At 42.1% G+C, this 13,315-nt stretch overlaps 1 protein-coding gene across 3 annotated transcripts in view; it reads left to right on the top strand.

The window, feature by feature from the left end:
* LOC111835157 (homer protein homolog 3-like) overlaps positions 1-13,315 on the top strand; it is a 90,557-nt gene that overhangs the window by 60,022 nt on the left and 17,220 nt on the right. The gene's annotated exons all lie outside the window — the stretch shown is intronic.

Here is a 13,315-nt window from a genome sequence, read left to right as displayed (position 1 = left end):
AGGAAACTAGGAACTGACAAAGAAACAAGGAAAATAGAATCTAACACTGGGGAAATAAGAAAGACAAGTAAAACACAACCAAGGCACTAAGCAAGAAACCAAAACAGAAAACAAACCACAAAATCACAGGAGCTAGAAAAAACTGATACCAATGAATCACTAGGGAACAAAATACAAAAACAGAGGAGGTGGGATTTGAACCCACACAACAGTGGGGGTTAAGTAGGTTGCCACAAGCTCAGCTCATTGAGCCATGCAGCCAACAGGGATCAAAGGAAACACTGCAGACTGACAACAGGGAGGACAGGATGGCCAGCGATACCTGCTGGCCAAATGGGGAGAAGACATAAGACTGGGACAAAACAGGTGCTGACCCTGACAGCTAATTAGCTGATTAAGATGTGTTTGAGCAGGGCAACCTGCCAAGCAGTGGTGGAATGTAACAAAGTATTTGTACTTCGTTACTGTACTTAAGTACAGATACGTAAAAATGTAAAGTAAAAATAATAATGCACACTTTTTATTTTACTCCATTACATTTTGCGGCAATTATCTGTACTTTCTACTCCACTGCATTTCTACAATTTATGCCGTTAGTTGTTACATTTTATGAAAACAATTAACTCAAAATCTTGCATGAAAAAATAGTCAGCCTATTGCGTTCTGGCGTTGTTTGCCATTTCCTACCAATCAGGTGGTTTTATTAGCTCCAATGATGGCAGAGTGTGCGTCAATTAGCAGCACGAGCTGGTAGACTGGCTTGATTTCAAGAAGACGAGACATTCATCATGGACCCAGAGCGAATACACATATACTGTACAGTTGCTTGTAATTATTGCAAGCAATGACATTGGTAGAGGTGTAAGTCAGTATATCTACTATTCTTTTACAAAATGGCACACCCCAGACATTGAGACAAACCATTGTGTGAGTACTTTTACTTAAAAAATACTTTAAAATAAATTTAAAAGTAAGTACTTAGTACTTTCACTTAAGTAAGATTGTTGATGTAGCACTTCTACTTTTACTTGAGTACATATTTTGCAGGATATTTGTACTTTTACTGAAGTACTAAGCTTCAGTACTTCCTCCACCACTGCTGCCAAGTGTGTTGGATTCTGGCCTTCCAGGACTGGAATTAGGGAACCCTGATAAAGAGTATATTGCATCAGGTGCTTTACCACCAAAGTTGAGGAATTTGGTTCGAGGTTCTGAGTTCCTGGACTATCTGTACTGGGAAGTTTTATAGTTCCTGTGGCCTGTACTACGAAGCAGGGTTACTCGCTTATCTGGGTAACTTGTCGGATTTAAGGTACCACAGTTTAAATGGACTTCATATTCGTTCACTTACATTTTGCCCAGACTACCTTAAATTCGACAAGTTACCCCAATAAGCCACTAACCCCGCTTCGTAGTACAGGCCCCAGGTCACTTTTGTGTGCTGCTTTCCCACTGCAAAACAGGAGCTGTGTTTATGCTAAAGAAGCATGGGTGATGCAAAATTACTTAGGTTTCACATGTTATTTTATACACAATGAAACTAAACAATGGAGGATGAAGAAATCAATTTGTTATTGTTCTATGAATATACTACAGATGCACAACATATTAGTTATCATATTGGTATCGGCCAATATTCTTTAAAAAATTAAGATATCGGTACTGGAACAATATCTTGGCCAATATTTAAACTTCATCAATATTCGAAGTTAGCAGCACCAGAGCTAAATACACTGCAAGTAAAATAATGACTGAATTGCATGATCAGCCATTTTTCAATAGCGGAGGTTTGAGGGATTTTGCTGACTCCATTGTTAGAGGTCTCAAAGTACCATTGGTGACATGTTTATAATTCATTTTAATCTTGAAAGCAGGGCTGTTGGAACAACAGCATTGTATTCCATTGACATTGCTCTACCCATCTAATCCACACTCATTACACATTCACTAACCTGTACACTTTCTAGTATTATTGGATGGATTACCTGGAAATGTGAAAGTTAATAAATGTGGCTTAACCTGAACGATCCGAGTCCTAGTTGTGACATGTAACTCTGAAACTACACTTGTTCAATTACTGCACATCCCACCTACAAGGCAATTTGTAGAATTTTTTACCACCAATTTCTTCAATGATCCATACTGTGCCCAAGCATGTTTGACTTTCAAAGTCCAGTCCGTTTGACTAGTGTGATTGCTCATTGGTCCCTGCTTAGAGTGGTGGGCCAGAGCATAATTAGTAGGACTCAGGTATGGTATGGATGTGGTGTGATTGTTAACCGTGCCTGAGTACGGAACACAAACATGACGTAAATGATGCAACTGCCTCACGCATATGCACTTATACACTATATATGAACAAAGCCCGGAAAAAAATGGATCTGGTAGGCTGTATAGATTGCATATTTTTTTTACAGATAAGTGTTTCTTAATATGCGTATTTCACTGTACTTATGTTCTTGTATATCTGCTTTATGTAATATTCCATCGCGAAGACCAATTCCAATACTCAAGAACATAACTACAGAGGATGTCGAACTTACCCCACCCCAAATTTCAAGGATGCATCAGTTGCATCCTTGCCAATGACACCAATAACGCCCATATTCCAAAAAGTGGATAGAAGTACTGTAAAAACCTTAGGTTCCTTTAAATCAGAGCTAGATAAGATTTTAATAACTCTGAGCTATTAGTTGAGTTCTCCCCAGCTTGATGGGCCAAATGGCCTCCTCCTGTTAGTAAATTTCTTATGTTCTTATAGGGTATTTTCGGCAATGGTTCAGATAAGCGCTCCGGAAAAAAAAAGGACACCACCACATATTTTTTAAGAATCTGGTTTAGACTTATGGCTAGCTCATGGGGTTACTCACTCAGCTGTATATTCAAAAGTTGTTTTTCAGGGAAAGGTCCTCAGTTCTTACTGTGATAAAGCTAGCCATTTCATTTGTCTGGTAATTAAAATGGCAAAACTCTGCTTTTGTTATTACTAATATATATGGCTATAACTGTTGGAGAGAAAACATAACCCTGAAGAGGGTAAGAACTTGTATGCTCCAGTTGTTATCTGAATTTACTAAGTTAGTTTTAATTTTTGGAGGAGATTTTAATGATATACTGGATGGTAGCATTGACAGATGGCCTGCACATGATTCAACCAGTACTAATTCTTATCTAAAGGAGTTTATGCAGGAGTCTGAGCAGATGTTTGGAGAATTACTCATCCACTTCAAAGATCTTTTACCTGGAACAATAGTACATTTACAAACCAGTCACAAATTGATTTTTGCTTACTTGTAATGAATTAGAAAATATTTCAACAAACATTATACCTTAACCATTTCCTGACCTCTGAGCCACTGACATCCATATACCCATATTGTTCTATTGCATATTGTTACGTCCCGGTCTAGGGACGGGGCGTCAACAGCGATCAGGTTTGGGAAACGGGGAACAGGGAGTCGGGAGGTAGAGGAGAAGGAGGTGAGGGAATAATTAACACCCAAGGCGATGATGATGGTAACACTGTGTATATTTGGGGAAAAGGTGAGCTTCAGGAGTGACACCGGCCAAAACAATAAACAAAACCCAGTGAATTAACTACCCGCGTACCGATGAACTTCCCTAACCCAAAAAAAAGTGAAACAAAAGACAAACGCTATCCTAACCCTCGCTAATCACAAAACAGGGACAAAAACGCCGTACACGCAGAAAACAAATGGCAGTCATTCCCTACAACCCTTACCCCATACACACACACATACAAAAAGAACATATATATACTGTATATAGAAATGACACAAGCAACCAAAACCAATCCGAAATCCTAAGAATAGTCGATAATCAGGCAATAGTCAAAACACGGGTAAACAAATCCAAGCCGAGTAACCAAAACCAAATCGAAAACCAAAAGTGCGAAAGTCAAAAGCCAAAACGGGTCGTAACAGTAAATCCAAAATACAATAGCAAAAGGCAAAGCAAATACAAATCACGAGCAAAAGCTGGGAGATGGGGTGTGAAGGCGTCTTTTATAATCCGGGGCTGTAGAGGCGGGAAACAGGAACGAGGCGATGATAACCAGTCCATCCAGTTTTGGCACGGCTTGTATAGCGAGATGGAAAATGCGGAACCGGAATCAGCAGCTTGACGGAATGGGATCTGAAGGAGAGACAGACTGGACACACACACACACACGGACGTAACACCCCCACCCACAAGTGTGGACCAACACACACAATAACAAAAGAAACCACAAAGGGAGTCCACAAATCAATGCGACCTTGACAAAGCATCAGCTACCACATTTTCTGATCCACGCCGATGCACAATAACCAAATTAAAACTCTGCACAATGAGGGACCAACGTAACAAGCGCTGATTGGATGAGGACATTCGATTTAAAAAAACAAGTGGATTATGGTCAGTATAGACGGTGCTTGGGACACTGCTTCCACCCAGGTATACTTCAAAATGTTGGAGGGCCAACAAAAGAGCAAAAGAGCAAGCTTCCATGCGGGGGAGTGGAAAAGAATTCGCTTTTGTTACAGCATTAACCTTTCTATAGTCGGTGCAAAAACGGAACATGCCATCTGGTTTTGGCACCAAAACACATGGAGAACACCACGGACTAACACTGGGGATGGCTAACCCGTTTTCCTCAAGATAAGCAATTTCTTTACGGAGCACAGCACGCTTCTGGGGATTTACGCGATAAGGATGTTGCTTAATAGGCACCTGATTACCAACATCGATGTCATGACAGAGGACATTTGTACGGGACGGGGTGTCTGAGAATAGATCCAGGTATTTACTTACGATGAACTGAATGTCTTGTCGAGCTAAATCGGGGAGATGGGTTAAACGGTCGGCTAGATTTTCAAGGGCTTCAGAATTTGGCAGGCAAGCACAGGGAAAACACAATTTCCCAAGATGAAGATCATCTTGTTCAGGGGAATACTCCGAAGGAGGCACTGGGACAATCAGGACTGATAAAACAGGCAGGGCAGGGCAGTCTATGTCGGGATCTGTACGTGTGCGATAGGACTTCAGCATGTTTACATGACATACCCGGGACTTGCGCTTGCGGTCGGGAGTGTCCAAAACATAATCCGTATCACTAAGTTTCCTGGAAATCACATAGGGTCCCGAAAATCTTGCCTGCAGAGAGGAACGAGGCAGAGGCAATAAAACCAACACGCGATCTCCAACCTCAAAAGAGCGTTCGATCGCTTTCAAATCATAGTGAGCCTTCATCTCTTTCTGGGAAGCAGTCAAAGAAGCTCGAGCACAATCCCATGCCGCACGCAACCTAGAACGAAGTGATTCAACATAAGCCGATACAGGTTTAGGCTGAGCAGCCGATACAGGTGACAACCATTGCTCCTGAGCGGTCCACAAACAGAGTGACCAAAAACCAACTCAGCAGGACTAAAACAAGTAGATTCCTGCACAGCGTTACGGATGGCAAAAAGCAACAAAGGGACTCCCTCATCCCAGTCCTTGTCAGACTCGAGACAATCAGTATGTAACATACTTTTTAAGGACTGATGGGAGCGTTCCAGTGCACCTTGCGACTCGGGATGGTAAGCACTGGACAATATATGTTGGACCTGTAACTCCGCAAGAACCTGTTTAAACAGACGAGAGGTAAAGTTAGACCCCTGATCTGACTGAACCGTCTTAGGTAAGCCAAATGTGGTGAAAAACTTAACAAAAGCCTTAACAATCACCCGCGATTTCAAGGAACGAATGGGAATAGCTTCAGGGTAACGAGTTGTCATACACATGAGAGTTAAGAGGTAATTATGTCCTGCACGAGACTTCGGAAGAGGACCCACACAATCAACCAAGATGTATTCGAACGGTTCACCCACCACCGGTATAGGTCGAAGCGGTGCAGGGGGAAGCACCTGATTGGGTTTACCAGACACTTGACATTTGTGACAAGTGCGACAATACGAAATAACGTTACCTTTAATACCAGGCCAAAATAAATGTCTTAGGATGCGTTCATGCGTCTTACGCACTCCCAAATGACCGGAAAAAGGATGGTCATGGGCAAGCGATAGAACTTCTTGTCTAAATGGAGAAGGGACAACCACCTAGTACACCGCATCCCAGGAGTTCGGTGATGCAGGAGGAACCCATTTCCTCATTAAGACCTCATCCCTTAAGAAATAAAGAGGAGACTGGGTAGAGTTAATATCCCTACTCTTGGATAGTCGGAAACAGTAAGCCAAAGAAGGGTCAGCCTTCTGAGCTTTTATTAATTCAGCTCTGGTAACATCAGTCAATGTGGGAGCATCTGCACGAAGATCGCTGTCTTCCAACAAAGACGAACAACCCTCAGCAGTGTTATCACATAAAAACGAATCAGACAAGTCAATCACGTCTCGGTATTTCCGTGCCTGAGCTCTAGTTACTGCACAAGCTGTAAAGTTACTTGAACTTGGACTTTCACATTGGGGTTTTTCAACCACCTCTAACACTGAGGTTATTTTTCCCCCAGCTATATCATTCCCTAAAACAAATGAAACACCAGGAACAGGCAACTGCGAACGAACAGCAACCTTATAACATCCTGCAAAGTCATCCGTATGTAGATAAACCGTGTGTAGAGGCACACGCACCATGTTCATATCCATCCCCTGAATCAAAACATCACTGCCACAATAGGATGAGTCCGAAAAAGGAAGCACAGTGTCCAAAACAAGAGATCCCGCAGGATAGTGACAGGCTGTTTCTCGTCACTTTCGTTACCGAAAGAAATAAACCCAGAGAAAATAAAAGGCGTAAAAGACGAATCCACAGAAGACTGAACATCGCCACAAATAGTCTTCACACAATGCACAGGTTTTTCCGGTACAGTCTGTCTGGCCATCTTGTGCTTTAGCGCTGGACAAGCATCTATAAGATGTCCTGGCAAGTGACAGTAGAAGCAGGAATGGGTTTCCACTAGTAGTTTATCAGAAACACCCGATTTAGGCGATCCGGTACGTACAGACTTAGGTACGATTGTAGCAACACTGGGAGCAGGATCTCGCCGAGACGGAGGGGAGGCAAAGACAAACTTATGAGTTAGTGCAAACTCGTCTGCTAATGTAGCGGCTTCGGACAAACTAGTAACCTTCTGTTCATTTAAATAGATCACGATTTTCTCAGGTATACAATTCTTAAATTCCTCTAACAAAATAAGCTCCTTCAACTGTTCAAATTCAGAGACCGCACTAGAAGTACACCACTTTTCAAATAACACAGATTTTTCTCTGGCAAATTCCACAAACGTCTGGCTGTTGGTTTTTCTAAGCCGCCTAAAATTCTGTCGATAGGCTTCCGGCACCAGTTCATAAGCCCGCTGCATAGTGGTTTTAACAACTTCATAATCAAGGCTTTGCTCCAGAGTCAAAGCTGCACACACATCCTGGGCTTTTCCTACCAACTTGCATTGTAGCATCAATGACCAGAGAGACTTAGGCTAATTTAAGGTTGTGGCAATGCGTTCGAAGATAGGGAAATAAGCATCCACTTCATTTTCCCTAAATAGTGGTACTAGATTGACCTGCCGACTGACATCAAACCCAGGGACTTCACCTACCGGGGAGCCCTGAGGAACGCGCGGAGCGCAGATCCCGCCGGGTTGTGTCAATCCCCGCGGCAGAGGAACCGGCATGGGTTGCTCCATTTTCAGCCGTGCTAAGGCGATCTCTTTATCTGCCTCCACCTGCAAAGTGCGCAAATGCAGAAGCTGTGCCTGGTTCTCCTGTTTCTTTAACTCTAGCTCCAACTCCTTTAGTCGGATTGCTAGATGAGGGTCTTCGACAGCAGGGGGCGGGCTTCCGGGATCCATGCCCAAAGCTGGTTACCTCGGTTCTCGAACTTAATCCGTTCCGGACTCCAGATTGAATCCTAAAAAGTTCGAGTTCTGATCGAATTTTTCCCATAAGAAATAATGGAAAACCAATTAATTGGTTCCCGGCCCCCAAAATTACACCTAAATATGTAATTTTTTTTTTTTTAGCATTTAAACACAAAATGAACAGGATAAAACAAGAAGAGCATTTTTTTCTTAATGGCTTCCAAAACGATAAAGATCTTATCCCAACATTATCCCTGTCCTGCCCCGATCGTCCGCTCCTTCCGTGTGCCATGCCCCCTCGTTAACCTCGTGTGGGATCCCCATGTGATCAGCTGTTTCTGGTTGTTGTCATTAGTCCTCTGCATTAAGTCCACATTTCAGTTTGTTTCCCCAGTCCGGTCATTGGGTGCGTTCAACTTGCTTACAGCACTGGCTTAAAGCAACGCATTCTGATCCTGACGCAATGCATTACGGTTAGATGCATTGCGACCTCTCACTCGGCTGCACAAACTGGAACCGCCTCTGTAACGACACACCTTTGCTCTTATTGGCTGAAGAGTTTAGTTACACGCATGATGTTTGTATCCCAGGCAGTTCCGATGCATAATCTGCTATTTCTCTCGAATATCACGTAAAGCAGTGAGAATTTATCCGGTAAAATAAAGTTTAAATAAATGACATAAATGCTCTAATAGTACACGTAAGTTAGTGGTTTATTTATTGTTAGTTACTGTAATGTTGCGCTGCTTTATTTGGTTAATCGTCCAGTCTGTGAAGAAGGCATTCAAGTAAGAATTGCATTGTAGTATGACTCATTTCCTGGCGCGTACAATTTATATTAGGTCACCGTTCACGGTTCGAATTCTGATATTCAGATCAAGTTCTAGGTCAAACTGGTTTGTTCGACTTTCAAGAAATTTGAGTTCTAGTGAGTTCGAGAACCGAGGTACCACTGTATATATATATATATATTTGAAAATTTGATTGTTCAAGGTTTCTGGGGGTATTTTCTTATTTGTCTAAGACAAAAACTAGTGGAGTTTTTTGGCAGGATTTCTGTTTTATTGCACAGGCAGGATCACGGTCTCCAGAAGATTCATTTGCATTAAAAACAAAATAGCGCTTTAAGGTTTCCAGATTAATCACACACGTTAACACATTAACGTTGACAGCACTAAGCAAAATATGTCAGGAGGTTTTGTAATGACTTGGATCCAATCAGAAGACATAAAGAAAACAAAGTTATTAATGAAATTACTGCTTTAACCTCCAATCAATAATCTTACTGATACAGACAAAAAATGTACTAGGTGACTTATGGAACAAATTGGATGATATATATATAAGCATAAGGCAAAAGGAGTCTTTGTTACGGATTACCAAACTTCCTATCAAATTATCAGATTTCGTCATGAGCTGGGTGAAGGTGCGTGGCAGGAGTAGGGAGACCAGATATCAGGGATCAAGGGATTTATTAGGGAAAACAAGAAAGCGAGATACACAGACGAACGTCAAACTTCAGGAAACAGCTGGTGACATCGGGATCTCACACAAGGTTAACGAGGGGGGCGTGGCACATGGGAGGATCAGAAAAGCAGGGTATGGCAGAACCCCCCCCCCCCCCCGTAGGCACGCACACTTAAGGGGAGCGAAGGGACGAGAAAACAAGACCATTAACAAGGTACCATGAGCAGGACGGACACACAGAACAGGCACAAAGGTAATAACAAAGACAACAACTGAGAAATCATGGGGAATGCAGACAGGCACAGGGGCACCAAGAAAGGAGACATGGGGGGAACCCCAACGGGAGGAACGAAGGGACCAGGCATGAACAAAGGAGAAACAGAGGGACAAGAAGCAGACACAGGGGGCACAGAACCAGGAGGCAGGAAGGCAAAGGGCAGGGGGAAATGGGGAGCAGATACCGCCAGTGCAGGAACTGCAGGAAGCGGTGCAGGTACCGCGGGGGTGCGAAGCCAGTGTTTGCACCTTAACAGGAGTCGCCACCTTCTTTGGGAACTTGAGGATCCTCGGGATGGCATCCTCCATTGCTCTGGCCCCAATTAAGGTCAGACACGGTCCCAGAAAGGGGCGTGCTGCTGGTGCGGGCAGCGCAGCCATGGCCAAACCCTCCAGGGTAGCGGTAGCGGTGTCCAGCGCGAACACCGCAGGGTTCAAAATATGGAGGGGCTCCTCCCAATATCCGGCGGGAGAAGAAGTGGAGATGGCTCACCCTCCGGCCTTAGACCTCTCCGCTTCTTCTTCTGGCAAGCTTTTGTCGCCGGAGGTCGGGGAGTTTCGGGGAGGTCCGATGGTGGATCGGAGCACATCTTGCTATTGAGAATTACCAGCCGGGTTCTCAACTCCATCACCCTCTTTATCAGCTGCCTAAGATTATCATGCACCTCACCAGCGACATGCACGTCTTTGACCAGGGACATCCCCTCGAGAATGTTCTGGCTCTGGCTTGCCAGAGCCTAAGCCACGGGATCTTTCCGGACTTCGGGCTGTGCGAGCCAGTACGTCACCTCATCAACCAGGCCGAGGTAGCGATCCTCGGTCAGGGGGGGTAACTTCATTTTCCTGAGTCCTGTCATTCTGTCCTGAGCTGGGTAAAGGCGCGTTGCGAAAGCAGGAGTAGGGAGACCAGGTATTGGGGATCAAGAGATTTATTAGGGAAGACAAGAAAACTAGGTACACAGACAGACATCAAACTTCACTCGACTAATAGATGTTAATGACGGGACTCGGGAAACAAACTCTAACATGGACTGGAATACACAGAATCAATTGGAAATAACAGGAAACAGCTGGTGACATAGGGATTTCACATGAGGTTAATGAGGGGGGCATGGCACACAGGAGGATCGGACGAGCAGGGCGTGACAGATTTTCACTAACTGGCCCTTCTTTCATGGAAGCTCATCTATAAACATAATTTGGTAACATCTTGTTTAAGAACAAATCATTGTTTTATGAGAGGTGGTTTAGAAATGGTATTTTACTTGTAAGTCAGTTATTCAATGAAAAAGGCCTACCATATACTGTAGTTTTTTTGCCAAATTCCAAGCACTTGTAGGTCCAAAACGGTTTAAAGAAAATAGCCAAATTTTGCACTTAGTTCTGACTTTGATCTTTCATCCAGTCCCATCTGGTATGATAAGTTATATAGTTACATGTTATATAAGTGTGGAAGCTGCTCCTCAGATTTACTGGTATCTCCTCTTAATTTATTAAATTCACCCATAGGTAATTTGTGTGGTACTACATCTAAAAGCCATAATTATAAGAGGTTCTTGTTTCTTGAGGATATAAGCTCTGCTCCTTCTGCCATTTCTTATTGGAACAACATATTTTATCATATTTAAAATACTGATTGGAAAAGAGCCTGGACTTTATGACAGTTTTTTTTTGTCAACCAACAAGATTTCATTCAAACTTAAGTACTCTCTGTTCAAGCAGTTCCTCCTGAAATATGGTAGAGAATTGGGTAACAAATGCTTATTTTGTAGTCTGTATTCAGAAAATATACCACATCTAATCTGGAAGTGTAGCTTCACAAATAATTTTTGGAAAGACTTCAACACATTCACAGGGAATAATATCTTGCCAAATTTTAAGATTCCATTTAGACATGTTATATTAGTATAAGAAGTATGCTTTTTTCTAATTAATTTAATGCTATTTGTCAGCAATTTTTATAACCAAAAGTAGAAATTCATACTCAACATTTATGGTCTTTAAAAAGGAATTTGAATTCTACATACAAACTACTTCTACATCACTGAATAAAAAGCTATTAAAACATTGTCAATCTGCAGAGAATTTAAGATTTTTATATAAGCCACTATTTAGAAACATAACATTTGCCCTCTCCCTTTCTTTCCCTCATTTTATTTTTCTTTATTCCTTTTTTCTTCCTCTCTGTTCTTCCACTATTATGAAAGTATATGAGACTGTCTGCTGAATAATTTCACGATGCACTACCTGTATCATTGTATTTTACCTTGTTTTGAAATACAATGTTCAATAAAGACGGTTAAAAAAGGGCAATGTGCTATATGCACACGGGGATGCTGATGTATTTCCGTTAAAATCTCAGTCATCTTAATCACTTCCACTTTCCGAACAGTCGTCAAAAATGTCTATATTGAAGTCTACCATAGCTTGAAGGAATTCACACCCCTGTCCAGTTGGTGGCGAGTGTGCATATTAATGTCACAGCAGCTGAGTGTCTGTAGTTTCTTTAAAAAGCTCAATAACTGTGATAGCCTTGACAAAGTAAGAAAAGAGGAATTAATGTGGTGGACAAGCAAATAATACTGATAATGTTTATCAACCAGCAGCAGCTACCCACTAAACATTGGACGTCGGATAGACGTGCAGATCATGTCTATATTGGGTCCATCAGTCCATGACCAATTCTGGACATCTATATAACGTCCAAACTAGGTCCACAATTTGAACGTCCATCCATGACCCAGCTTGTACGTCAATATGACATTCAACATTTGAACGTAATTTTTTTGGACGTCATGTGGACGACTATGACAGGTGCAGGAAATATAGTGTTATTTACAAATATCAACATTGCTGTTATCAACATTATAAATGTGAATACAGATTATTTATCAACAAACATGATTTATTATGTTTTAGCATATTGATTTATTCAGTACTGGGATTTTTTGTTCCTGTTTTTCTTTAACTGGTTTATCTATTTCAATTAATCAATTTATTTGTTTATGCATATATGTATTTATCCATATATCTGATTATTTATTAGGAAATGCAATTTGTGGGAATTAGAGTTCTAAAAACATATCCAGGGCTGCAGATAAACTGGTGCGCAAGTACACATTCACCTTTAAAAGCGATATGTGCGGCAATCAATTGCTGTGACAGTGCAAATGCGTACGTATTTTATGTGCATTTGGTCCGTCTATACCACAAATGAAGTACGAATTAGCATATACAGGTTAAAATGCACTATAATTTCTTGTCATATCAGCGCAAATGCACATAAAATACGTACGCATTTGCACTGTCACAGCAATCGATTGCCGCACGTATCGCTTTTAAAGGTGAATGCATACTTGCGCACCAGTTATCTGCAGCCCTGCCTATATCCACCCTTAAAAGTGACGCCATAACCCATTCCCGGTTGACGCTCAAAAGAGGCAATGATGGCCACAGCAGAAGGTCAAGGACCAACCAAAAGATTCAAACAGTCAACGCCACTCTGATTGGCTGAGGCAACAAGCCAGACATTTTGGCGCGATTCAGCATGTTCAAGGCAATGGAAACGGCCGCACGGCTTTTCAGCCTGCTTCGCAAGTTCACTACCTAAATCCCTATATTGAGTTCACCCATCGTTTTCCTGTAAACTGAAGGTAAGTTTGGTCAGCCTAGTAAATTCTATGTCCATTTGTACGTACAGTGTTAGCTAGTTTAGCGTTT

Source organism: Paramormyrops kingsleyae, chromosome 21, assembly GCF_048594095.1.
Source record: "Paramormyrops kingsleyae isolate MSU_618 chromosome 21, PKINGS_0.4, whole genome shotgun sequence".
Taxonomy (NCBI): Eukaryota; Metazoa; Chordata; class Actinopteri; order Osteoglossiformes; family Mormyridae; genus Paramormyrops; species Paramormyrops kingsleyae.
The sequence above is the reverse complement of the archived record's forward strand: the minus strand, read 5'-3'. Positions and strand labels throughout refer to the sequence as shown.